The 27,549-nt window shown below is 47.6% G+C and overlaps 1 long non-coding RNA gene across 1 annotated transcript in view; it reads right to left on the bottom strand.

The window, feature by feature from the left end:
• The window catches only part of LOC129006267 (uncharacterized), a 48,621-nt gene extending 22,671 nt beyond the window's left edge, over positions 1-25,950 (bottom strand). Inside the window, exon 1 of the long non-coding RNA XR_008491962.2 lies at positions 25,870-25,950. This is a non-coding gene — a long non-coding RNA (uncharacterized LOC129006267). The remainder of the gene's footprint in view (positions 1-25,869) is intronic.
• Between the last annotated feature and the right edge of the window lie 1,599 nt (positions 25,951-27,549).

Raw genomic sequence — 27,549 nt, 5'->3', positions numbered from 1 at the left:
GCTTGACTTCAGACTTCCCAGTTCCAGAACTGTGAGCAATGCATTTCCATTGTTTATAAATTCCCCAGTCTGAAAGATTTTGTATAGCAGCCTAAACAGACTCAGACATGAGCTGCACACAGATTAAAATTACGGGCTACAAGGCCCACTCAGGCCTGAGTTTGATTTTCAGCTCTCCTACCTATTGGGTGGCCTCAGGAGACTTATTTACCCTCTGTGGGTTAGGAAGAGTAGCCAGTCCCCTAGGCTCCTGAGGCTTCAATGAAGCAGTGACTTAAAAGGGCTTAGCAGGAAGCCTACCTCATAGTATGCACTCAATTAACGTTGGCTGCATGCTTTCTTTCCTATGTCCTACTTTAAATTCTTGCAAAACCTCTCTGTGTTTCCCAAAGCCTCTGATACAACTTTTTTCCCCAAATAATACTTCTTTTGACGTATGTGTAGACATGGGCCCTGTCTATGAAGCGATTCCAAACCCTATTTTGCAGCCTTTCATCCACTGAACCCCTGAGGAGTTGCTAGTCTGCACTTAACTTCTCCAGAAGCAACATTCTGCTGACCACTTTCTGGTGAGCACAGCAATGAACTTGTCAAGGAGCCAGCCAGGAGGAGTGGGAGCCAGGGAGGCAGGTGTGCACAGGCCAGGCAGGATGGGGCCATCCGTCTCCACCCTTTTCTCCGTGTCCAAGTATAAAGGGATCATGTCTACAAGGCTGTCTCCGCCAGCCTCGGGGAAGAAGCCAAGTCATTTCATCTGAAATTTTTACTTCCACCACAAGGGAAGGTTCCAGGGCAATTAGAACTATTGTAATTTCTTATTAAGGTCAAGAAGAAATTGTAGGTATAGCCCATGAGTCACCTTCCTACACAGAAACAGATGAAATCTTCTAAGCGAATTGGTGAGCCTGTGTGTCCCACCCTTAATAATTGGGGAAAAGGGAGGGTACTGCCACCTCCTTCCTGCCTCTGAAATGCTCACTTTTTTTTGAAACCCAATAAATTAATTCAAAGCATGGATTAATAATTCATCTTGATATGTAAATAATTCATCGTGAAAGTAGCCATATCACATTTTCACATTTTGAAGCCTATGCACTCCTTTATCGTGGGAGAGATGGATTTCCCCAGCTGACCTGCCGAAGTGGGTAGGGACTGGGTACTCAGCCGCCCACACCTCAAGGATGCCAGAGCCCAGATCCAAGCCCAATGCCTACTTCGAATCCAGCAGCAAAGATGTATGTGGCTGCAGTGACCTAAGGTGGCCTGCTGAAGTCAGGATGCTTTTTAATGACCAGGAGGACTTGCTTGCCAGGTCTGTGGCCTCACCAGGATGTAAAAGGAGTTCCTGTCGTGATCAAGCTCGCCACTGCTGATTACATTTTGGTCCTCCAGGAGGGCCTCCGAATGATGGCCTATCAATTATGCATTCCCCAACACACCTCACAGCCTGGCTTTCATGAAGGTCCTGTCTGAGTGGGTATCCCCCACATCATTTCTGGGGAAGAGAAAAGAAATGGGCACTGTCACCTGACAACCTCCTAAAAGCTGGGTGCAAAGGCCTAAGTGAGATGAGGGAGAAGTTGAGTTGGTCTGGAGGCTTCTCTCTCAAATCCCATGGGGACCAATAAGGGGCCTGGACCACCCTCTGTTGCACGTATGTGGCTCTGGGGTGCAGCAGCCTCTCAATATGTGCTCTAAGCTGGAGTCTGAGCTTATAAAGGACCCTAGAGTGCAGGCAACGCCAGCAGAGCTGCCCTCGTTTGACAGATGAGCTATCTGAGGCTCAGAGAGGCACAAGCCTGGGGAATGTTGGCCTGGTAGGCTCTGGCTGGGCTTGAAATAGTCTGCAATCTGGTTGGAAAATCATTCCTGTATCTACTATTTCCCCATGATGGTGGATCCCCACTGATGCTGTGCATTCATTCATGGAGGTCTAGTTCAGAGCCAGACCCAGGCTCAGGGCTGGGGGCTGGGGGATGACGCAGAACCCCTTTTTGTGCCAAAGGAGCTTCCACTCTCAAGTTGGGGGAGGACTCCTAACAAAATCTGGGTGGTGACGGGGTTGTGCCACAGGATGGACAAGACCAACAGCCACGCTACAAGCTGGCCTCAGCATCCCTCTCTGATCACCCTCATTACCCTCCCTCACTCACTGCACGTCAGCCACGGGGGCCTGTGGTCAGTCACTCCCCAAAGGCCCTCCCATGTGGCATGGCTTCTACGGCGCTTCAGGTGGCTGGGTCACTTCACCTTTCAGGTCCTCCTAGTTCAACTCATCTGACAGAGCTCCCACCCGACTGCTTTTCCTCAGAGCACCTATCACAATTTGTCATCTAGCTCATGTTCCCTCTGCCACTGGACTGCAAGTTCCCTGAGGGCAGGCACTGTGCCCACCTTGTACACTGTTGTAGCCTGTCCCATAGCACAGTTGAAGCTCAATGAATGTTGAACAAAAGAATGAACGAATGAATGCAAGGCAGACCCTGAGGCAAATCAACAGAAAGTTAAAACTAAACAGCCCCAAGAGGGCTGAGATGAGATCCTCCACCTGGGGGATCTGAGAGAGCTTTATGGAGGAGGCTGCTTTGGAGCTTTGGGGATTCTCTGACTCTTTTAGAAGTCCAAGGACTATGTATTCATTCTCAGTGGGGAGCAGAATTCCACAACTGTTCATGTACATTATTCAAATGTCAAAAAACTTGGGAAATACAGAAGTAATTGGTAGGTTTCTAGTTGAGCTTGGAATGGGAATATGTGATTGCTGGGAGGGGGTCTTGGGTGTAGACAGGTGCAGGCTAGGGCAGAGTTTGGTGGTATAGCCCCTGTCTCTCCCTACCAGAGCATATGTCTCAGAGATCATGATATTTGTCAAGGATGTGGTCAATGTCTTTTCTCTGGGCAGTCCTGATGGGGACCAACACAGGCTTGCTACCTTCCTTTTATATACACAGGCTTACACGTGCCCTCATCATGCCCACATCACATCCTTCCCAGCAAGGGAAAAGAGGGCAGCCTGATACTTCTTGGCCTCAATATGCATATTTATAGTTTGGGGACTTAGGAGTCCTGGCTCTGCAGCCTCAGGGAGAAAGGCTGGGATAATCATCAGAGACCATACATAGGGAAGGCAGATGTGGGATTACTCGTGCCCCTCTGAGATGAGGGTAATTGTCCTAACACAGTTTTTTATGAATATCCTAGTGTGTTTATGGTGTATTTCACCCCCCGAGCAACCTCATCATTCCTCGGAGGTGAGCCATGATCTGGAAGGAGTACTGGCTTTGAATCCAATCCTAGCTCATGTAAGTGTTACCAATTCCCTTGCTTTGTGATGTCTCTGAACTTCAGTATCTTCATCTGCAAAATGACAACTCCCTGAAAGTACTGCTGTGCCTTCCAGAAATTAGCATTAAAAAATTTTGTCAACTGCCCCATCTTAGAAACGAAATGAGATGATCAAAACCAGGGTGGGGGTGAAGGGAGTGAAGAAAATGGAAACCAACAAAATAGAAAAATAAGTACCCAGTTAGCCCAATTAAGAAAAATAATAAAGACAAAACAGTACTCAAAATTAGGATTGGGAAAGGGAATATGACCATTGGTATCATATGGAGGATGTTATAAGACTAATATAAAACTATATATACCAACAATGTAAAAAATTTGAAGTCAAAATCAAATGCACAATTTTCTATGAAAATATAAGTTGTTAAAATTAACTTTAAAAAATAAAAATTTTATCAGACAAAAGTCTGGAATAATTCGGGGGAAAAATTCACTGAATTACAGCTCTAAACAATTTTTATCTTTTTAAAAAAGCAAAAGGCTCAAATAGTTTTATATAGAGTATTTTTTTCCTTCAAAATTTCAGGGAATAAGTAATTTTCAAACTATATAAACTATTACAGGATATTTTTAAAAAGATGAAACCCAATTCTTTTTTCAAATTAGAATATGATTAATGACCATTGGTATAGTTTGGACCTGTGTCCCCACCCAAATCTCATGTTGAAATGTAACCCTCAATGTTGGAGGTGAGGCTGGGTAGGAGGTGATTGAATCACAGAGGCAGATTTCTCATGAATGATTTAGTACCATCCCCTCGTACTGTCCCCAAGATACTGAGTTAGTTCTCAGGAGATCTGGTTGTCTAAAAGTGTGTAGTACCTCCCTCCCACCCACAGCCTTGCTCCTGCTTTCACCATGGAAAGTGCCTGCTCCTGCTTTGCCATCGCCATGAGCAAAAGCTCCCTGAGGCCTCCCCAGAAGCACATGCTGCCATGCTTTCTGTACAGCCTGTGGAGCCGTGAACCAATTAAATCTCTTTTCTTGTAAATTACACAGTCTCTGCTACTTCATTAGAGCAATGCAAGAATGGCCTAACCCAACCATGTTTGAAAAAATCATAAATAAAAGATAAATCGGCCAGGCACAGTGGCTCACGCCTGTAATCCCAACACTTTGGGAGGCTGAGGCGGGTGGATCACTTGAGGTCAGGAGTTCGAGACCAGCCTGGCCAACATGGTGAAACCCCTTCTCAAATAAAAATATTTTAAAAATTAACCGGGCATGGTGGTGGGTGCCTGTAATCCCAGCTACTCAGGAGGCTGAGGGAGGAGAATCACTTGAACCCAGGAGGTGGAGGTTGCAGTGAGCCGAGATCATGCCATTGCACCTCAGTCTGGGCAACAAGAGTGAAACTCTGTCTCAAAAGAAAAAAAAAAAAAGATAAAGATAAATCTGTAGGATAATATCATCAGTGAATTTACATTTAAAAATGCTAAATAAATATGTATGTATTTCAGATTTCAGAAATATATTAAAAATCATGGAGTATGATTAAGTAGGGTGTAATCTGGTAATGCTAGGTTTGAAATCTATTAACATAATTTATCAAGTTAAAAATAATAAGAGAAAACATGATTGTACATTTGCAGTCCTATTAAAATATATTTACATAAGACATTCCAAAAAGAAAATTGTTAAACTGGACTTCACAATAAAAAACTTTTGCCCTTCTAAAGACCATTGAGAAAATAATATGATCCACAGACTAGGAGAAAATATTTGCAAGTCACATATCTGATAAAGGACATGTATACAGAGTATAAGAAAAATTCTTACAACTTAATAAGAAGGTAAACAACATAGTTTTTAAAAAGGCAAAATATTTTAACAGACCCCTGACCAATATAGATATATGAACTGTCAATAATCATATGAAAATAGGCTCCTATCATTAGTATTAAGAATATATAAATTTAAATTAAAAGATATCACTACACACCTGGCTCTAATCAAAAGGACTGACAATGCCAAATGGAAAGAATGTGGAGAAACTGGAACCTCATCCATTGCTGTGGGAATATAAAATAGTACAGCCACTTGGGAAAACAGTTTGACAGTTTCCTAAACATGCATCTGACATGCAAACCAACAATTCTGTGCTTAGCCATCTACCTAAGTGGGATGAAAACATATGTTCACATAAAGACTTGTCCAAGAATGTTCACCACAGTATTATTCATAATAGCTCAAAACTGGAAACAACCCAAACGTCCATCAACTAGTGAATGGATAAACGGGTACATTCATTCAGCGGAATACTTTTCAACAATGAAAAAGGAATGGATTACTGATACATGCAACAATATGGTGACCCTCAGAAACTTCAGATGCCAGATACAAAAGTCTCTATGTCTTATGATTCCATTTACCTGGAATTTCTAGAAAAGGGACCAAAGAGACAGAAACCAGGTCAGTGTTTGCCTGGGGCTGGGTGTGGGAGCTGAGACTGACTACAGAGGGACAGACAAAGAAAGTTCAGAGGTGATAGAAGTGTTCTAAAACTTGACTATGGTGAGAAGTTACCAGCTGTGTCAGTTTACTAAAACTATCCAACTGTACCCTTAAAATGGGTGGATTTTATAGTATGTAAATTATACCTCCAAATGCTATTTTTAAGTGTTTCTGAAAGGTTACTGTAGTAGTCTGTTTTGTGCTGCTATCAAGGCATACCTGAACTTGGCTAATGTGTTAGGTTGGTTCAAAAGTAATTGCATGGCCCTGGCATCTGCTTCTGGGCAGGATCTCAGGAAGCTTCACTCTTGGTGGAAAATGAAGGGGAAGCAGGTGTGTCACATGACAAGAGAGGGACAAGAGAGAGAAGGGAGGAGGTGTCAGGCTCCTTTTAATAATCAGATCTCGATCTCATATGAACAAATACAGCGAGAACTCACACATTGCCATGGGAGAGCACTGAGCCACTCATGAGGGATCCACCACTGTGACCCAAACACCCCCCGCCAGATCCCACCTCCAACACTGGAGATGACATTTCAACATGAGATCTGCAGGGCACAAATATCCAAACTACAGCAGATCTATAGCACGCGGATAAGTTGTTTTCTTTAATCCTAAAATGATTTGTTTATTTTGTTGTTGGGTTGTTCATACTTTTTCCTCTCAGTGAGCATATACAATTGTAACTTTTTTTTTTAAATTCCCCCAAAGAGAATACCATGAGAATGACAGGAGATACAGTTCCTCAAACAGTTTCTGCCATGAGGTAGAGTGGATGCTTGATAAAGAGAATGTTCCCTGTTTATACAAAAATCCCCTTCATTCCAGGCAACACTATAGCTTTCTGATCCACCCTAGACACACCAGGGCAGCATTAGAGGCTGTAGCCCACCTGAGTGACTGACAGATGCTTATGCCTTCAGAGGGACGCTCTTTCCTCGCCACCCACCGTCTCATCTGCGGGATCCTTTATGACTGCTCTTAACAGGCTAGCCTGCCAAAGACGCTCCCTTCCCCAGTGATTCCTGGGCTCCTACCACCCATTCCCCGGCCACAGTCATAAGCTACTGTGATAGCAGAATTGTTTGCCTCAGAAAAAAACAAAACAAAACTACAATGTCACAACAAACAGAAGCTCATGGGTTTGGCAGGTAGAGTGCAGGCTGTGCAGCAGCAAACTAGATGGAGGAGAGGTTGCTGGGATCTTCTGTCACAAACACCCCTGGGGATGGGGTAGAGGATCAGAACCAGGGACACTTAAGTTTTGCTGGTAGCAAATCCTAAAGCACAGGCTCTGGGATTGATTAGTCAACCTTGCCACTTACTTGAGCAGGAGCTGAGCCTTTCTGAGCCTCTGTTTCTCAGTTGCCTTCCAAACCTTTTGTGAAAACCACTTTAGAAGACGAGAAAGTCTGTTGTAGCATGCTGTTCAGATTTTTAGTGACAATCCTTGCTCTAACTCTTCCTGGGAGTGTGGTGAACTCTGGGAATCAGACTATAGCTCAGGTTGGGCATAACCCTCCCACAACGGGAATTGTCCCAAAAGATGGGGTCTCCAATGATGTAGTGTATTTGAAGTCACTGGGGGGAATGATTGGGGGACAGGGTAGGTAAAGTCCAACAAGAGCATTCTAGCCAGAGGGAATATTACCAAAACCCTGTCATTGCGGGAGGATGGAATATTAGGGACTAGACTTAATCTTCTGCTGTAAACAACTAGGAAAATGGAACAAATATATGAAACAACACTTTCTAGGATGAGACAAGGGCACCGATTCCTGAGAGTAGGGCAGAGGAGAAGTGAATCCCATAATTATCCAGGCCTTCTGGCTGTGAGCCCCTCGCTCTCTGCCTAGAGATGAGTTCCAGATCAGAGGCACAGGAGAAAGTCAGACTTCATAGCCTCACTGAATTGAAGAGATGGAAATGGAAGTTCAGGAAGGCTGAAATGGCTGGAAGTTGCAGGACATATTTCCAGAAGAGAACTAACTCAAAAAAAGCTCCAGAAATCTGCAGAGCTATCCCCTTGATGTGTACTAGGCCTGCTTACATAGAATGAAATGCCGCAAAACCAGGCAAACAACCAATGGGGAGTCGTAAACCACACAACTCCCAGAGTTCACACAGGGCAGAGAGACACTGGAAGTCTGGCAAGGAGAATGGAGAGTCCTCAGTGATCACCTGGGGCATTCAGTGGGGCCTCAGAAGAATTGCACCTAAACATTCAGCCTAAACCATCCCAAGAGTGAGGGCGACTCCAGGCCTGCCCTGGCAACTCCCAGAAGCAGGCTGGAAGCAATCTAATAATCCACGAGCAGCTCAACTGCTTTCCGGAACAAAATCCAGACACTCAGCAACACGCAAGTCACCATGTCCATCATCCACTACCAATTACCAGACATACCAAGAAGCAGCAAAGTGCGGACTATAACCAGAAGGAAAATCTGTCAAAAGAAAGAGATGAGAAATAGCAGAGATGATGGGGCCGGCAGACGAGGACTCTGAAACAGCTATTGTGTTCAACCATCTAAAGGAAAACAGGGACACAACAAAGACAAAAGTAGGAGAAATCAAGAAAAAGCATCCAAAGATAAAAATTGCTGTATCTGAAATGAGTATTTCACTAGATTAAATTAACAATGGATTAGATCCTACCAGGAAAAAGCTCAGTAAATTTAAAGACTCAGAGAATAAATTTATCCTAAGTGAAGCACAGATATTGAAAAACCAGCAGAGCCTCAGTAAGCTATGGGACAATACCAAACAGCCAAACATAAGCATGAAAGGGAGAGAGGCAAAAAAAATGCATAAAATAATGGCTGAACATTTCCAAATTTGATGAAATGTATAAGCTCACATACCCAAAAAGGTCAATGAACCCCAGGAAGGATAAACACAAAGGAAACCAAGCCACAATGCATTATAAACAAATTGCTGAAACCAATGATAAAGAAAAAAATGATAAAGCAGCCAAAGGGGGTAAAAAGATAATTTACAGAGAGAGGGACAAAAGCTTGAAATCATTCTGAAAGGCCTGGGAAGTAGTTTCCAGAGAAAAGATGGAGGGTTGGGCAAAACCCAATCATACTGGCCAGATGGAGGGGCTTGGACTTGATTCAAAGGGTGGTACGGGGCAGGAGGGCTTTAGATGGGGGGTGGGGGGTGCTGTCTTCAGATCTGTATGGAGGGAAGTGCACTCCAGCCTCAGTGTGAAAAACTGTCGGAAAGCCCAGGCAAGGCATCCATGGAATGGGGCAGTGACAGAGAGGACAGCACAAGTGCACCAAGACGTATTTAGGAAGTGGGGTCCTCTGGACTTGGGGTGGACAACAGAGAGCAGGAGGAAGCGTTGCCTCTGGCTGGGCCCTAAGCAGTGGGTGGACATGGCACCATGGAGACAGGAACACAGGGAGGAGAGAGTTGGGGAGAGAATGAGTTCAGTGCTGGGTAGCCCCCATTGAATGTGCTGTGGTGCAGGTCCTGCAGAAGTGTCTGGTGGGCTCACAGCTGTGCGCTTGGCAAAGATGGCAGAGACCAGGGCTTCTCCAATGGAAGTGCATTAGACTCACCCTGCCACCTGGACACCTTGTTAGGAAACAGATTCCAATTTAGTCCGTCTGTTGCAGGATAGGATCTACATTTCTCTAAGGCGCTCCCATGATGTTGATGGTGAGATGCCACAGTTACAGGAGCAAAGGTAGAGCACACACCACACAGAAGATGTATTTTGTTGTTAATATTTCTCTTGTTCTCACCCCCACTCTGTATTTCCAGAGGCAGAGATGTTCTCTCTCTAAAGAAAGCAAAAAACAAAAACAAAATCTCTATCCTCTCTATCAGCCGCCACCCACCCTCCCCCTCCAAACAGAAAAGTGTCAGGCAACTGGCTGCTTTCCAAATTTCCCTGCCTGGCTCACTCGCTCTTAAAATACCCTCAGTCATAGATACTTCTAGAATGTGAGCTGACCTGGAACACTGCGTCAAGGGCAGCAAAGCTTTCAAGCAGTTTCCTGGAACAAGAAAAAGAAAGAGAGAGAGACAGGAGTGTTTCTGAAAATTAGACTTAGCATATCGCACAAGGGGCAAAGAATAGACAGATTGGATTTGTTGGAAAGAATGCCAGCTGCCTGCCTAATGCACCTCGCTGCATCTCAGTCTTTTCACCCATAAAACAGAGGCCGTGGCACCCACCTTGCAAAGTGCTTGTGAGGAGGAAGCAAGATTTCATATGTGAACTGGTGTCTCTTCAGAATGGCCTGGCCTCAGGGTCAGCTGCACCTAGGCTCCAATCCTGGTCCCATCGCCTATTATAGAAGCAGTTCTTGAACATCTGTATAAACTTCTCTGGGCCACTTATCAAATAAGGATAACAAAAGTCATCACACAGGTGTGTGACAATGACAAAATGAGTCCAGTCCACAAAGTACCTAGCACAACATCTACGCATAACAGGAGCACAATTTGTGCTAGCTGCTTCCTCCACCTTCCCCTGCTGGAGACAATTTGTTAAGAATTCACAAAGACCCCTGTTTATCCCTCCGGTTATTTTTAACATTGCATAAATTGCTTGCCATTCTCTCTTCTCTTTCTCCCATTCCCCCTTTGACAGGCTTCCCACAATCCCACCTACATGGGGCTGAGAAATTCAAAAGGAAAAATAACCCTTGGTGTAGATTAGCAGATGACAACACAATGCCAAGTCATTTTCTCATCAGGCGTTCCTGATGGCATCGGTGCTGTGGCTGGCTGCCCCTGCCCATCACCCTTCTCTGTGTCAAGGCACATCTCCCACCCTGGTGCCCAATTAAACTATCCAGTTTCCAGAGTCCACTCACTGGGACCCCTCAGAGCCCAAGGCAAAGAATGTGCCCAGTTTGTGAAAAAGGAAATCAAAGCACAACTACAAAATGCTAGACGGTCTCCAGAACCAAAGGTGACTTAAGGGCTCTGAGCTTCCAGCCAAATTAGCCACTGGATCCACAGGTAGGAAGATCCTTAAAATACTTCAAATGGGCACGTCCCAAGCTAGATACTGCCTGCCTCAGTGGCTGCAGAACTGCAGAACGTGTTTCTAGTTCCCCCACAGGCCCTAGTTTAGATAGGAAGAGATCTTCCTTGGACACAGCCCCTCGAGTTGATTCAGATGGGTGGAAGGCAGGGAGGGCCAGGAGAAAGCCGGTTCCAGAGACCAAGTTGTGGGCTGCTGAGCCCGTGCCTGCAATATTGGCTGCTGCCCTGCTATGGAGGATGGGAGGGAGGATAAGAGGTCTTGGAGATAGGGATCCCATGGATGACAAAGCTGCTTCAAACACCCCTGCAGGAATAAGTCACCTGGGTTTAGATGCAAAGGAGGCCAGGCATGAAGGGTGGCTTTAGACAAGGCATTGAGCTGCTCTGCACCTTGGATTCCCTTCTGAGAAAGTGGCCAGTCACCATTATGAGCACTACTGACCTGAACTGCAGAGAGAGAGAGAGAGGTCCCTGGGCTGGTGAGCAGTGACCGGGTTATGCCTATGTGCTTGAGTGAGCAGGAACACACAACAGGGCACTGTCTCCCACCAGCAACCTCCACTGACATGTTGAACAAGGCCTTCAACCCCTTCCCTGAGGCCAAAATGACACTTGTCCTCCAAAACCAGCCCCTTCTCAGTATGGAAACCTCCCCAGGGGGTCACAAGATGGGTAAATGGCACATGATTGAAACGCTTGGGTTCTTTGTCCTGGGAGGCAGTCGTGTCCTCCTCCTGGTTTTTGGCACTTCGTGACCTCAGCCACCAAAGAGACTCTTTGGTGACTCTTCAGTGAGTCCATATGGGCTGAAGCTTTACTAAAGAGCTTAGCCTCGAGTCCTTCTCCTTCATCCAGCATTAACAGGTAGAAATATCTAGAACAGTATAAATTGTACAAATTGCCAGGAAAGAGAGAAGTGGCATTTGTGGTCTTTGAGTGTCTAGCAGTCCCTCCCCTTTCCTAGCCATGCCCTGATGTCTTTTTATTTTTAGTGTAACTCCCATAGCGAAAAGTGAGCAAAGTCACGAATGAGCACAGTGTCCCTCCTATGTAAACACCACCCAGGTCTCAACTTAAAAAAAAAAAAAAACAGCTTTATTGAAATACAATTCACAAGCCATATAATTCATCCATTTAAAGTGTAGAATTCAATGCTTTTCAGTAAATTCAGACTACTGCAATCACCACTACAATCAATTTTAGAATATTTTCATCACCCTAAAAAGAAACTCCAAACCATTTAGCTCTTACTTCCTCAATCACCTTCATCCATTCTGGCCTAGAAAACCACTAATCCACTTTCTTTCTCATGGATTTGCCTATTCTGGATATTTTATAGAAATGGAATCACACCATATATGGTCTTCTGTGTCTGACTTCTTCCATTTAGCAGAATGTGTTCTGTGTTCATCCATGTCGTTCATCCATGTTGTGGCGTGTATCAGTCCTTCAATCCTTTTTAAGGTTAAGTAGTATTCCATCATGTGGATGCACATTTTATTTGTCCGTTTATCAGTTAAGGGACTTCTGGGTTGCTTGCACTTTAGGGCTTTTGTGGATTATCCTGCTAGGAACATTTGTGTACAAGTTTCTACCTGGACATATGTCTTCATTTATCTTGGGTAGGTACCTAAGAGTGGAGTTGCTGGGACAGATGGTCACTTTGTGTTTAAGTTTTTGCCAAGTCAGATGGTAACTTTGTGTTTAAGATTTTGCCAGTTTCCTTTTGAGGAACTAGTTCTTTTCTACCAGATAGAGTCTCACAGGGCGGGTACAGATCCAAATCAAGGCCACCTTTCTTGGTTCTGGCCAATTTCCAAGTCTGCATCCCCGGCTTTTCTATTGATCCTGAGAGTCCTAAATACCCTTCCACAAATTCCTCGTTGGCGAGGTGAACCGGGGCTGCTTTCTGGGGCTTGCATTCAAAGAAACCTGTCCGATGAAGCTTCTCACTCAGAGCCTGTGGACTGTCGGTGGGCAGCTCTGTTTAGAGGGTGCTGCGGCACAGCAGGCAGGCCTGACATCACACAGGGCGGGGTGGCTGTAGTACTGGATTGCCAAGGTTTAGAGAAGGAATCCATAACAATCGGCCAGGTCCAACAGGGGACACCTTAGTAAAAATCCTTGTGGGGGCTGCAAGGTTTTGTATCTGACCCTGGGGGTCCTCTATCACATCCCTTTGGCCCACCTTCGATTTCAGCTTCTTGGACAGTTCTGCGCATGCTCAGACTCACCCTGCGCTGTGAGCATCTCCCCTCCAGCACAGCCAAGCAACTCTCCCTATTCTGTCCCTTAACCTCCCCAAGCACTGTAAGGGATCACTCATCGAGGTATAGGGAGTTTGGGGCCCAGAGTCAGTGCATAAATGTCCCAGGCTCTCAGACAATTCAGAGGAGTCTCCTGTGCTTCCAAGAAGTCCTAGTGAAACTGAGCTCTACTGTCTATGGCAGTGGCTTCATTTGAGTGCCCTGATATTGGCTTTCTCCTTTCTTAATGTATTTTCCTGCTTCTCAAGATCACTTCCTAAATAAACCACTGACACTCAAATCTTTGTGCCAGCATCCACCATTTGAAGAATCCAAACTAAAACAATATGCAAAACTCTTTAAGAAACAGTATGGCTCCACAATACACACAGGAGACAAGAACGCTGGGCCAAGAGTCAGGATCCTGGGGCCCAAACTCTGGCTCCATGGGGCTCAAGCAGGCCCTAAGATCCCTGTAAAACATTCTCCTTGGAGAAGTAGTCAGTGAAGGCTTCTGCTCCCCATAAAGTTCTGAGTCTTAAGAGACAGTATCTCTGACCCTGTCTTGGGCATTGCAGTGTCTTCTTGGGTCTTAGGTCTCAGCTATCTATCACTCTGCAGCCAGACACCTCTGCATCTTGCCGAGGACTCCAGCTGCTTAACCCATTTCCAGAACCTGTGGCTCTGAAGGAAGACAGGGCTAAAGCTGGGATGGCTTGCTGTAACCATTTCGAGTCTTCACTGAGGTCATTCTTTGCAAAGGCCATTCGCAGCCCTGAGCAGTGGCCATACTCCACAAACCAGCCTCCCAGATATTCATATCTTTCAACTCGGTAAACCCCACCTCCAGACCTGGCTCATTTTCAGATAATGGGACAGGGTTCCTGCATATGATAAACTGGCCTTATCATAGTCCAAAAGTTGTGAAAGCACTGGATTCAAAGCCTACCTCTGCCTCATTCATTCATTCATTTGTTCATTAAATTATGGCATTTATTTAAACCTAGCCTCTTTCAGCCGCTGCATGGGTCTAGGGTACATAGCAAAGGATAACAGATTCTGCTCGAAAGGAGTTAGTCCTGGGGGAAGGCTAACTTGGGAATTGCAGTACAGGGTGGCGAGTGAAGGGAGGGGTAGGGAGGGGTGGGCAACAGAGGGGACCGAAGAGGTGCAAAGTAGCAAACATTTCCATGCCTCACTCCGCATCTCCCTAGCCCATGGTGTGCTCCAGCCATTGCTGCAACCATCAGTTGCCCATGGATGTGGCCTGACAGCACCAAAGCCCAGCTGCACCATGTTCTGCTCCCTGTCCCAGAGCCTCTCTGCCACCACTGGGTGGATGGAACCGCCGAAGGAGCCCACTCAGCCATGCTGGCGCATCTGAAAGGTCAACATCCCCGGGCGGCCAGATGCAGTGGCTCACACCTGTAATCCCAACACTTTGGGAGGCTGTGGTGGGTGGAACACCCGAGGTCAGGAGCTCGAGACCAGCTTGACCAAAATGGTGAAACCCCGTATCTACTAAAAATACAAAAATTAGCTGGGCGTGGTGGAGGGTACCTGTAATCCCAGCTACTTGGGAGGCTGAGGCAGGAGAATCGCTTGAACCCAGGAGGCAGAGGTTGCAGTGAGCCGAGATCACACCACTGCACTCCAGCCTGGGCAAAAAAGCAAGACTATCTAAAAAAAAAAAAAAAAGCCATCCCCTTGGCAGCCATGGGCCAATGAGGGGGCATGAATGAACAGCTGGAGAAATGTTCCCATGTTTGTTATCTAGGGTGTAAAAATTCTCAGGCACATTCCAGAAAGTTCTTCAGAGCATCCCCAGTTGCTCGCAGCTGTAACTGGTTGGACAATACCTTCTTGGACTGGCTTCTTCTCCTCCTCTTTCTGTTTCATTTTTTCAGTCTACCCACCCTGGGATCACTTCCCAAAATAAAATACCTGCATGCAAGCCATTGACCTAGGATCTAGTTGTGGGGCTGGAGTGGGAAGGGGAAAGTGGAACAAGCTAAGACAGGCAATTAATCCCATCTTAAGGTGGTCAGGAAGAATTCCTGGAGGAAGTGACTCCTGAAGCCTGTGTAGGGGTAGGCTAAGTGAAGAAGGAGGATGCCCAGGGCTTCCCAATCCCAGCTAAGGGTCAGACACCAAGAGCAAAGCCATAGCTGTGACAGACAACACTGCGTCTCCTGCGACCTGTGCACGGTTCACCCAGGTGTGGGGGGGCCATGGTGAGAGGTGACGCTGGAGAAAAGGGCATGACTAGGTCTTGAGGACTTTGAGTGCACGCCATGGATATTATTGTGGAAGCAAAGGGGAACCATGGAAATAATCATAAAAAGGCACAGCCTCCCCATATGAGACATGCATCTGTGTCTGCCTTATACAGCACTAACTAAGCACCATGCACCATTTAAAGTACTACAATCCACATGGAAGCTAGTTAAGGGGCTGCTAGTGTCTTCCCCATATCTAGATGAGGAAACTGAGGCACAGGCAGATGAAGTCACCTGCCTGTGGACACGCCGCTAATAAGTGGTGGAGATAGGCTGCTCTCAGCCCTGCAACAGCACTGTCTCATTCAGCTGCAGAGGGACAGCGAGGTTTGTGCCTCTCCTCCTCTCACTTTGTGCTCCTTTCCTGGGTAAGAGCTCCTCCACTCAGGGCAATTTTGCCTTCAGGGAATAGTTACCAAACTCTGGAGACATTTTTGGTCACAACTAGGGGAGGAGAGTGCTGCTGGCATCTAGTGGGTAGAGGCCAGGGATGCTGCTCAACATCTTACCATGCACAGGACAGCCCCCATGGCCAAGAATTATCCAGCCCCAAATGCCAATCAGGCTGAGGCTGACAAACCCTGCTCTGGGGAATGCATTGGCACCCAAGCTCCCCTCCCTGTCTCTCTCCTCCTCCACTGGCTGAGAACTGGGTGATGATGAAAGCTATGGACCAGGGGAAAGAGAAAAGGAGGAGGCAGGAGGTAGCTTACTGGCCAGAGGAGATGGCACCCCACATTGTGGGACTTGATGCTTTCACATTACTGGTGGTGGTCACGGCAGGGTATGTCCTCTGTTAATGAGTTAACCTCTCTTAATGAACCAACATGAGGGGTGGGTTAATGAACGCAAGATTTCCGTGCTGGTCCTGTGTAGGTGGCAGGTGAGAGAGAGGTCTGGGACACCAAAACATTGAGTGGAACAGGACATTTTGAATTTTTGGAAACAGAACTTCAGTGGAAATTCCACCATGGGGCCTTCAGAGATAGAAAACCCAGAGCCAGAAGGCTAGATCCCAGTGCAGACTTCCAGCTCGAGGAACAAAAAAACCTCCAATTGACTTTTTGTGAAGCTGACATTTTTGACATTTACAGCAAGGCAAAGACAACCAACCAGAGCCTGGGGTGGGTACTTTAGAGTATTAGACCAGGCAAAGTGAAAAAGGGTCAGTGGGGTTAAGGTCATGCCCTCAGCTGACAAGTAAGCTGCATGAGCCCTGCCATTTCTCTTGCAAGTGCCCCGAAATTTTTCTTCTGCTAATTCTTATTACATAGGGGGGAAAATATGATGGGTTCCTGGAGAACCCATCTTGGGAGTGAGTACCTGCACCCCACTCTGTGGCTGTTCCTGGTGTGACTGGACTCTGAGATGAGCCTGCAAACCCCTGCCCCACCCACCTGCACCACTCACCTCCGTGGGGGCAGGGTTGGGGGGTGGTCCTGGCAGCCACGGGGCCAGCACTCCCTGGCCCTCATATTTACAGTCCCAGAGCCCCAGTTCTTATCAACAAATCCATGTTCTTATGGCCTGTCTTCATTGCCCATAAGCTACCCAAATATCCTGAACATCCTACCATAGCGACATCATCTCTCAGACTTCCATGCATTCCCGGAAATGGCTCCAAGTCAGACCACACAGGCTACTTTTTGTTACCACATTGACACTGGTTCCTGTAATCCCTGTGGTCCAGTGGTCAAGCCATAGGGCTCCCCAGGCCTCGAGGTTCATGCTAACGGAAAGCTTGTCTACTCAGGAACCTCTGTGAGACTTGTTGGGAGTCAGCCTAGAGTTAAGCTCCTCTTATACTGGCTCTGCTCCAGGCCGAAAGAAATTCCACCTCCTTTCCATGCTAAGCCCATCTTTGCCCTTCTCCCACAACTTGCTCAGGGGGGACCTGCAAATCAGACTGGTGCACATCCAACACGCGGACTTGGGCGTGGTCCAGGTGAGCAGGCTAGCCATGATAAAAAGCCACATCTCTACCTGGCCTCTCTCTTGTACCTCTTGCTGCAGGCTGAAAGAGGCTGTGGCCCCTTGGGATTGGTCACTCCTTTATCTCAAGCATCCTGTTTTCTGCATCCTCGGGTCTGGCCTGAATTTGTATGTGCCTGTCCTGTGGCCATCTCTCCTCTTGTAGTGATGTCAGTGTGCTGATTAGCCAAGTATCAGACATATAAGTAATGGCCCCTTCATAGATAGTTTATTTCTTTCTTGTATTACAGCTGGAATATAGGAAGTCTGGAGATCTTACAGGGGGGTTCTTTCCATCAAGGCTCTTTCAATCTTTTCATTTCACCATGCATGGCCGCTACTCCTAAGAGAACCTCAAGTTCCCATGGTCCCATACAGCTGCTGCAGCACCAGCCATCATGCCTGAATACCAGGTTGCAGGAGGGAAGGAGAGCTGAAGAGGGAGCAAAGGGTATGAGTCCAGTGTCTTTTAAAGAAGGTACTAGAGGTGGTCACTTCCATTTGCCTGTCATTGACAAGAACTTAGTCAAGCATCACAGGAAGCTGTGAAATGTGATCTTTCATTTTGGTGGGCAGATAACAATTAGGGTTGTATTAGCGAGGAAACAAAGGAGAAACAGTATTAGGAGACAAATAACAGCCTCTGATATAGTGGGCAGCTTGAGCCAGGGTCTGCCCCCACGGAGCCTGCCAACTTTCTCCCTGTGCACAGCTAAGTACATATTAGCACCAAAATTTGACTTCCAAGGTGAGGGAAGTAGGAGGTCTCACTGCGGTCTCCTTGCCTAAACCCTATGTTCCCAACAGCCTTTCCTTTTCTGAGTTTCCAGATGCTGCTGCATCACCAACCAGCTAGATGCTGGGGAGAAATGGCTCAATCACTCCCAGCCCTAGCTTGCACACCTGAAGTGGAAGAGTAAGCTACTGTGTTCACCTAGTCATTGGGAGGGGCTTGGAGGTCAGCGTTTCCAACACTAGGATATGGTGGCATTTTCGCATTTTTTCCCTCCTTCTCAATGCCGCTGAGACCAGCCTTCATCCCCTTCATGACGAAGTTTCGTGACTATTTATCTAAGGGTAAAGGCCCTGCATGTGCCAGAACTATTGCTTAGACTCTCAAGCAGGGACGCTGGGAAACCCTTCTCCTCCTCACCTCATGGAAGGAGGGTTTAACATGCAAGATCTATGAAAGTATCCAGCTCTTGGTGTAAGTAAAACAAAACAGATCTTCCCACTCATGGTAGGACCCTTTGCAGGTAATTGCCAACCCTGGAAATTCACACCCACCCAGCAACATTCAGCACAAATGTCCTCTCTCTCCCCTTCACCCTTGCTTGAACTAGTTAGAACTCCCTCTTCCTCTGATGGCATTTTGTACATTCGTTTATTCCAGCACTTGTCTCACTGTCTGTGGACAGCTCTTCAATTTATCTAACCACCCATCCATCCATCCATCCATCCAATCAGCAAGTACTTAGTAAGCACCAGATACTACTGGGGAGACAGAGTCAAACAAGGGCACTGTCTTGACTTCCATGGATCCCCACCCCAGCCCATAGAAAGCAACATCCATGAGGTGGAGGCATTTTGAGGAAGAAGAATGGGCTTGCCAAGAGGGGCACTGATCTCAGTCTTCTGAGGTCACTGGGAAGATCCTCCAGGGCACTTGGGCTTCGGGCTCCAAGAGCCTAGCCATGAGGAAAGCAGGGGAGATGGGCCTGGCCAGGGAGAGAGTGGCAGGAGTGGACATATGGGAGGACATAGGGTGTGGCACAAGGCAGCTGCTTCATACACAGTCATCATCCCTGAGTGGAAGGGTGAGTTCAATAGGGTGATAACAGTAATATCACATATTATTGAGAAAAAGTATTGATTACATGCCAGGCACTGTAATACATGCCATGAACCATTGTTTCACTGAATCCTCTGAACAGTCTTGTGAGAGGAGAACTGTTATCTCTGCTTTACAGATGAGGAAACAGTTTAGCACCTTTGAGGAATGTGTCAGGGCCACACAGCTAGTGAAAGGCAGATCTCAGCCCAGAAGCTACTGACTCTGCAGCCTTTGCTGTCACTCCTGGGCTGCACCCCCAACCACCAAGGAGTCCATCATGGAGAGGAGGGAGAGTAGGGGGAAAGGGGCAGTCAGCCTTACATTGCACCAAGCCCAAGGCAAAGGGGAGCCTCTGAAGGCCACTGAGCAGAAGGATCACATCTCACTCTTAACCTGGACTGGGAGCTCTTAGGTGGCGCAGTCTGAGTGTCATTCGTCATTAAGCCCTTGACACCCAGCACACTGCCTAGTACACAGAGTGTTTGCTGCAGCATGGCTGAAAAAAAATGAGTCCTTCAATGAATGAACAAACCAACATGGTGTTGCCAGACTTCAGAATCAAAGAATATCTGTTAGGATTCGATTTAGCAGTGTATGACAGAAAACCCATAATCGTGGCTTAAATAAGATGGCAGTTTTTTTGCTCTTTTGCAAAGAGGTCCATAGGCATGCAGCTCAGGATTGGCATAGTGTTTCCATAGGCTCTGGGACTAATTCTATAATCTCACTGCCCAATCATTTCAGCACATGGCTCCTATTACATAGGTCACCTGAAGACCTAAAACAGGTGCTGGAGCTCCAGCCATCACATCTCCATTCCAAGTAGTAAAAAGTAGAAAAGTTAGAAAAGTAAGGAGTAAGGTCTCCACCACCCATTTTAAAAAGACTTCCCAAAGTTATCACTCAACTTCTGCTTATATCTCATTGGCCAGAACCTAGTCACCTATTCCCCTTCTGGTTCCCAAAGAAGCTGAGAGTAACAGTCCTTTTATCATGGGCATTGCTGCCCTACATACATGTTGTTATTAAGGAGGAGAAGGAGGATGCATGTTGTGGAAAGCAACCTGCAACTTCTGCCACTAGAAGTGAATGGCTTTGTGCAAACCTGCGCACAGATGGAATCTCTTCCTGGTGAAGGAAATGCCCCTTCACCTCCTGGGTAAACAGTTACCTTAGGGAACTCCAGGAAGAGAAGGACTTGGCAGCTATTTGAGAAGATTACATCTGCCTGATAAAAAGTGCTGAACTCCCATGATTGCCTATGAGAACAGAAGATAGGAGTGCTTGGCTGGCTCTGGGCTGCTGTCCCCAGCAGTGGGGGCCCCCTTATCATTGCCAGAGGAGAGTCGGCTTGACAAGACCCATTAAAGGGACCCAGCTGGGATTCCACTGGCATTCTGGAGCTGGATGTTCAGAACCACCTGCCTTCAGACAGAGAAGTCCTGGGCCAGAGCATTCCTCCCTGGGCAACCACGTGCCCACTGGAGAGTTTTAAAGTTGATAGAGAGAGTGAGTCGATGGGCCATGCACGCCAGTCAAGTTCAAAGGCACCTCCACAGTAGAATAAAGACATTGTGAAAAAGTCACAAAGAGACGCTAATTCTCTCTTACCTCACACCTAAAGCTGATGCAGCCTATGGAGCCATGGTAGGAAGCCCCACAAGCCACTGAGCCACAGCCTGTAGCTGGAGAAGGCATGCAGAGGACATGAAGAGGTGGCTGCGATGCTCTCAAAGGAATGGGGAGATGGAACCAGGGCCTGGACCTGGCTCCTTGATGGCACCGACTCTGTGTTTCCCTGGGGTAATGCCAAGAGAGCCATCGCAGGGCAGTCTCAATGCTGCTTTCTTCTTCTCCCTTGGCCCTTGGTCCCCTACCATTTTGGCAAGTGGCCATGTTTTGTCTGTCTGGCAGGAAAACCACTGTACACTTAAACAGAGTTTTGAACAGTCTCTCATTTGTTACCAATAGGGAGGCCAAGTAGGTCTTATTATTGTGCCCATTTTGCAGATGATTGAGGTGAGAGAGAGTTAAGATATCTGTCCAAACTCACCAGGGCATGAAGCTGAAACTAGGCTCTGTCTGTCTAACATTTAAGGAGGAGGCTGTCAGTAAGACAAGTGGACTTGGGAGGAAGAGCCCTTCTCCCAGCAAGGCCCACACTCATTGACTGCCATCTCCTAAATTTGAAACTCAGCTGACATGAATAACAAGATATAGTCAGCACCTGCTCCTCCCTGGTCTCAGGCGTTTCTCCAGCTTTCCTGCCTGGGGCTCAGGACTGGTGACACCCAGAGATGGACACCTGTGGAATCATGTGCATGGCCAACTTTGTGGTCAGCCGGTGTGAGCCAGCACCAGCCTCTGTCCCTAGCCTCTCTGCCAGTAGCCAGGGGAATGACGGGATGGCATCCATCTCTGTCCTGACAGGGCAGGCGAGGAGCAGAGGCAGATGGCAATAAAGGTCAGTGCTAATTCCCACATGCCTGCAACTGGATTGAGGAGGATGGGACCTCCCAGATCCTCACAGCCCACTGTACCAGCAGCAGCACAAACACAGCAGCCAAATCTCCACTATCAGCAACCTTAGGTTCTCAAGAGCCCTTTTAAATGCAAATATTTCTATAAGAGGGAATAACCTGGAGTACCAGAGTCTTCAGTTTCCACCTCTATAAAATATGTATGAAAACCTCTCCAACTCAGGGCAAGGAGGCTGAGATGCTGGAGAAATTGCCAGCACAGAGGCTGGACAGTCTGTAACCCTGAAATGTTTGAGTTCATGAATCTGTGAAACGAGCATGGCAGTTTTGGGGTCAGGGCAAGGAAGGATGCAGGACACCTGAGGTAGGAGAGCTGCCAGTCCTCTGTGCAGGGCCATCCTGTCCCCATGCCCATCCCCAGTGCCCACCTGATACCCCCCACCCAGTCTGTCCATGCAGGGTTCTAGAGCAGGGATTTCTTCTTTGGGGCTGTAGTTTTTGGGGTCAGGGGCTGGTGAGGAGATGGGGGAGGGACTAGCCAAAGAGCTGGGAGTGGACATGTGGGAGCAAGAAGGACGCTGCCCTGGAAAGGAGTCAGAGAGTGAGATCCAACTGGCCTGATGCAGAAACCAACAAACCAGCCCCCTCCCCAAGCACCAGCCTCCACCATCATGAATGTGGAACAATGTGCTTTGGATTTTATAAAGCATTTCCACATATTTGATCTAATTTGATTTACTCTAAGGTATATATTATAATCCATTTTGCAGATGAGGAAAGTGAGGCTCAGAGAAGACCCCATAGCTGGTGATGGATAAAGCAAAGCCAGGTCTCCTTCCGCCCTGTGCTCTCTACTTGCAAACTACAATCTCTGGTTCCAGGAAACAACAGACCACACCTGTAAAGGGATTGTGGAGAAGAAAGGAGAAAAAGTCTTCCAAAGGAGCTGGATACCGTGTATGTGTGTGTGTGTGTGTGTGTGTGTGTGTGGATGTGTGCATGTGTGTGTGCATGTATGCATTTTATGAGGTAGGGGGCAGGGAGCGCAAGAAGCAGTGATTAGCTTCAGCTAGAGATTTTATTACAAATGTATTTTGTGCTTCTGTGTCTTCCACATTCTGACAATGTTACTTCTGTAATTATATATGTATATTTATATATATATTTATATATGTATATTTTTATATATATATTTATATATATGTAATTTTAAATGAGGGAAAGCCATTGGGTTATGGAGAAGTCCAGCATGGATTTGGAGTCTGGCAGCTTGGCTCCTAGCCCTGAATCTTTCCCTGCCCAGCTATGTGACCTTGGCCCTGTGGCCTCCCCCACTCTGGGCTTCCATTCCCTCAACTACAGCTCGAGCTTTGGGATGGAAGCGCCTGCAGATCCTTTCTCCACTGGCCTAAGTGGTTTGTGAAAAGTCACTTCTAAGGAGAAAGCAGCTCAGAGATTCCCAGTCTGAAGCCCTAGATTCCAGATGTTCAAACCCACTCCCTTTCCCTTGAGGATCTAGAGTCAGGGCATGGTCACATTCATCCCTTCCCCACCACAGGGAAAGAGTGAGAAGAAGCAGGTCCCTGTGATTCTGACACATTGTTTCCATCTGCTGCTAACCTGTTATTAGGAGGATTTTCCTAAACCTCACCTCTATTTTCCAAAGTCACACACCCTGGGCATAGTGGTTTTCTTGTCCTCTTCCTTAGCTCTCCAGAACTCAGAACGTGGAGAGGAGAGAATGCCACTCCAGTTTCTGATCAGAGCGCTGCCTCTCCTAGCTGGCTCCTCACAGGTTACAGTTTGGAAGCCTCCCAGAGACGTCTGGAAGCGCTGATGCCTGCATTCGCTTTGGGGCTGTGTCTCTACTACTTCCAGATGTTTACACAGCTGGCTGGATTACTTAACTGCATTGACATCATACACCTTGATATTTCCTCTTTACAAAAACAGTTCAGATGGGAAAGAAACTGGCTATTGAGAATCTGTATACCGCAGAACTAACCAAAATAACATTCCACCTCTCCAGGAAGGCTATGGATGCATTCACTCACACGCGCTGCTCTTGCACAATTGCACAGGCCTTGGTTTCCCTCTCTATAAACTGAAAAGGTGGGTTTGGACAAGCTGAGAGTTCCTTTGGGTGCAGAGAATGTATCTGAAGTTGCCTTGGAGAGGCCATTTCCTTCCTTTTTACAGATTTGGACCTGAATCCTAGAATGGGGAACTTACCTGATTCAATTGATAACTAATTATAGAGCACCTACCATGGTTAGGTAGTGGAGTAAGACTAGAATGACACAAAGGTGGAAATAAGATCATGCTGGTACATGGCTCCCTGTGTGCCAAGCACTGTGCTGAGCCCTTTCTGGCTAGCATCAATTTTACACCTCATAACAGTTCCAGGAGGTCTGTATATTTCTCTCAGCTTTATAGATAAAGAGACTGAAGCTTAGAGTTGATAATGAGTTCACCAAAGCTCACAAAATCTGCTGTATCCAGGAATTCCAACCCACATGTGACTGATTCCAGAACCTTCATCCTTAAACAGCACCCTATACTACTCCCCAAACATTTACTGCCCTCACAAACCTTCTAGTCCAAAATGAGACACAGTCAAGGAGAGAACTGACATTTACGACACCAGAATTTGGCAAATGCCACTACCAAGACCTGCACCAAGAGCTAAGACGGCCCTGGCCATGTGGGATAAGCTCCCCAGAGAAAAGGGCATTTAAGCTGGGCCTTGAAGGCTGAGCAAGAGTCTGTTGGGCAGAGGGGGCTTGCAGGAAGACACACAGTGTCTCTAGCTGACGACAGCGCTAGGTCCTGATGTTGTTCAGTGCTCCTCCTTGCCATCCCTGCTTTCACAGCCTTCTCGTCTTAGGAAAGGCCCAGAGCATTCTGGGTCTAGATGTCACTCTGCAGCCAAGGGTGGCTTCCTGGCACAACCACTCCCTGACTATCAGCTCCGTAAGGCCAGGGTCAGGGCCTGTCTGTGTTTGTGCCCTTGCACCTGGCACAGAGCAGGGCACAGTCTGTATTTGCTGAACAAATAAACATTTAGTCTTTCAGGAACTGTTTCCCAAGCAGCGGCAGCAAAATAAACAAGGAACATTTGTTGAGTGTTATGCGCCAGGCAGTGTGCTAAGTCCTTTTCATGCATCATCTTATTTAATCCGCCCAAAGCCACACTCTGAGTGAAGAACTATTATGTTCCCTCCTTGACACATGAGGTTAAATAACTTGTCCAAGGTCACACAGCTAGCAAGTGGTAGAGCCCGGATTCATGCCCAGGCCTGTGGAACTTCAAAGCCCATACTCTTAACCCCTCTGTCACCAGCATCTCTGTTGTGGCCTTGGCACCCCTCTTTGTTCCCCAGGGGGAAGGACTGTTTTGCAAGCAGGCCTGAGATGCCACAAACCTTCCAGCACATCCTGCCCCTTTGTCCTCTGACATCTGTTTGCCATTTCCCCTACTCCAGAGAGGCCGGGCTCTGCCTCCTGCCTTGCCGTAATTCAGATGTCAGGGAGGATGGAAGCCAGTGCCTGGTGTCTGAGCATCTGAACTGGCAGAGACTAAGGACAGCCTGGTGCACACTCGCATTTGTTTTGTCAGCCTGCAGCATGGCATTTGTCAGAGGCAGGGACACACGGATGCCACCCATGCCTCCCCAGGCTTCTCACTGCACCCCACCAGACAGTCCCGTACCACCTTCCCTTGGCACCCTACAAGGTCACGGCTCTAAGGAAGGTGAGAGGAACAGGCACCTAGCTCCCCCTCCTCCCCCCACCTCCTGCACTCCCCAGTATCCTCTTAATATCCGCTGCACACCTCCACCAGGATAGAATTCCTTTCTTTTTTGAGCAAGAACAGGGAAAGCTCTGAGAATTTTTGAAAACAGCATTTTTGTTTCAAAATATAGTTTCCAAAACGTTGGCCCTGAGAGATGTCCTGCAAAAAAAAAAAAAAAAAAAAAAAAAAAGTGTTCCATGGTGCAACAATTTTGGGAGATGTTGCCTACTCTGCCCTGGTCTCACAGGTTCCCAGCGTACACTTCAATGATGCAGGCACTGAGAAGTCCTGCAGCATTTTCCAAATGTATCCTTCATCCTCAGAGCATGTGTTCCAGATGTAGAAACACTTTGCAAGGCTGGAGAGAAAACAGGTTCAAGTGGGAAACACATCCACTAAAAGGACCCCTCCATTCTCTGCAGATTTGTGTAGCAGGGAGCTGCCTCCTTACCTTACTGAATGCCCTCTGGGCTTCTCTCAGTGAGTGAGCCTCCGCACCCTGCCAGGAATTCCCTGACTCCAGAATGGACTTTTCCTGCGAGTCCATTCTGAGAATGATGCCAGTGTGGGACAGCTCCAGGAAGACCAGGATGGACTTTGCGTATGCAGAGTTACTTGGGACCACGTGAGCTCTGTGGCACTGAAGGTCCCAAGGCCAGGTGAGCTGACTACTTGAGGAGTCAAGCCTCAGCAAACGGGCTGGCCACTCCCCACTTTCCATTTCTGAAACACTGGGATTGCACTCAGGGAGAGCAGGCACACCCTGGTCAGGCCCTCCAGGAGCAAATCCCTGTGCCAGCACCCACCACCTTTCGGCATCAGGCTCCCCAACCAGAGGAAAGCACAAGAAACACAGCTCATCCAGATGTCTGTTCCCAGCACCCTGCACATGTCTGGCCCAAAAGGAAACTAGAGGCAGATTTATTGAATGAGCATGAGTTTGAGGTCAGCCACTGTTGCAGGGTGGATTCCCTGGCAAATTGACTCTGAGCCGGAGGTCAGTGTGTAGAACATTAATGAGGGGTGTTCCCGGGACCCACACCCATGGGAAAGGGAAGAAAGCAGGGAGAAGCTGAGGGAGAAATCCAGCTACAATGTAGTCACAGCGAGACTGCAGCTGACCCTGTGGGGAGCGCTGAAGCAGGATGGCCCTTCAGAGTGGCCCTGAGTTCAGGCAAAGGGATTGGGCCTTTCTACCTCCCAGTTGGCCAGTCACTGGATGTGGGCTTTCCCAGGGAGGGGTGTGACCTTGGCAGTGTAGCTTTCTTTAGTCCATTCCTGAAGAGGGCTGACAGCTGACATGGAGGGCTCTCCACTCACAACTCCCAGCAGCTGGGTGACAGCGTCCTCCAGTCCTGCAGGGGAGACCTGGGTGCCCAGCCCACCTGTTGGCTGTCCCACACTGCTCCCTGTGGCATCGCCACCCACTGTTCTGGGCCTTCCTTTTCTCCTGGTCCCCTTCCCAGGCCAGCTCTTCTTTCCCTTCTTCCAGTCTCCCTCAGAGACTGCTGTAAGGAACGACACTTGCAAGGGGGTTGGAGCAGAAACTGGTCACTCTCCATGCTCAACTCCGGACCTCCAGGGACCTCTCTGGGAGCTGAGAGGGTGCCCCTGGCTGCCCCTGCAGAATGATGTCCCCTGAGTTTGAGGCTTCTATATGCAGGAAGGCACATTTGAGTCTGTCCCTCAACCAAGTCCTGACTCTCTGGGCTGTGGACTCTGTCTCTCAATGCATTTTCTCCTTTGCCCTCCTCCCAAGTGGACCTCCAGCCCTGCCCTGACTCTCCTGCCTCAGATTCTAGACATAGCCCAGCAGCCCTGGTAGAAATTAGGTGGGTACTGCACTCTTCACAGAGAAGCAACTGGGCTGTATGGGACCTCTGGCTCACATTTCCTGGTAGTAAATGATTGTCCACCCTCATACGGGAGCTTATGTCCCGGAATATCAGGTCCTTTATCTGTAAAACAAGATTAGTGAGAGGCACAGCAGAGGCACTGAGTAAATGTTTGTGGGGCAAAGGAGTAAGTGCATGGCCTGGGGGATGCAGCTGAGGGACATCAGCCAGCCAGTGTCAGACCAGGTCTGGGCTTGGAGCATGTCCACAGTGTGGTGGTTTAAAACCAGGGCAGA

This window comes from Pongo pygmaeus, chromosome 8 (assembly GCF_028885625.2).
Source record: "Pongo pygmaeus isolate AG05252 chromosome 8, NHGRI_mPonPyg2-v2.0_pri, whole genome shotgun sequence".
NCBI classification, from domain to species: Eukaryota; Metazoa; Chordata; class Mammalia; order Primates; family Hominidae; genus Pongo; species Pongo pygmaeus.
This window is presented reverse-complemented; position numbering and strand designations above follow the sequence as displayed.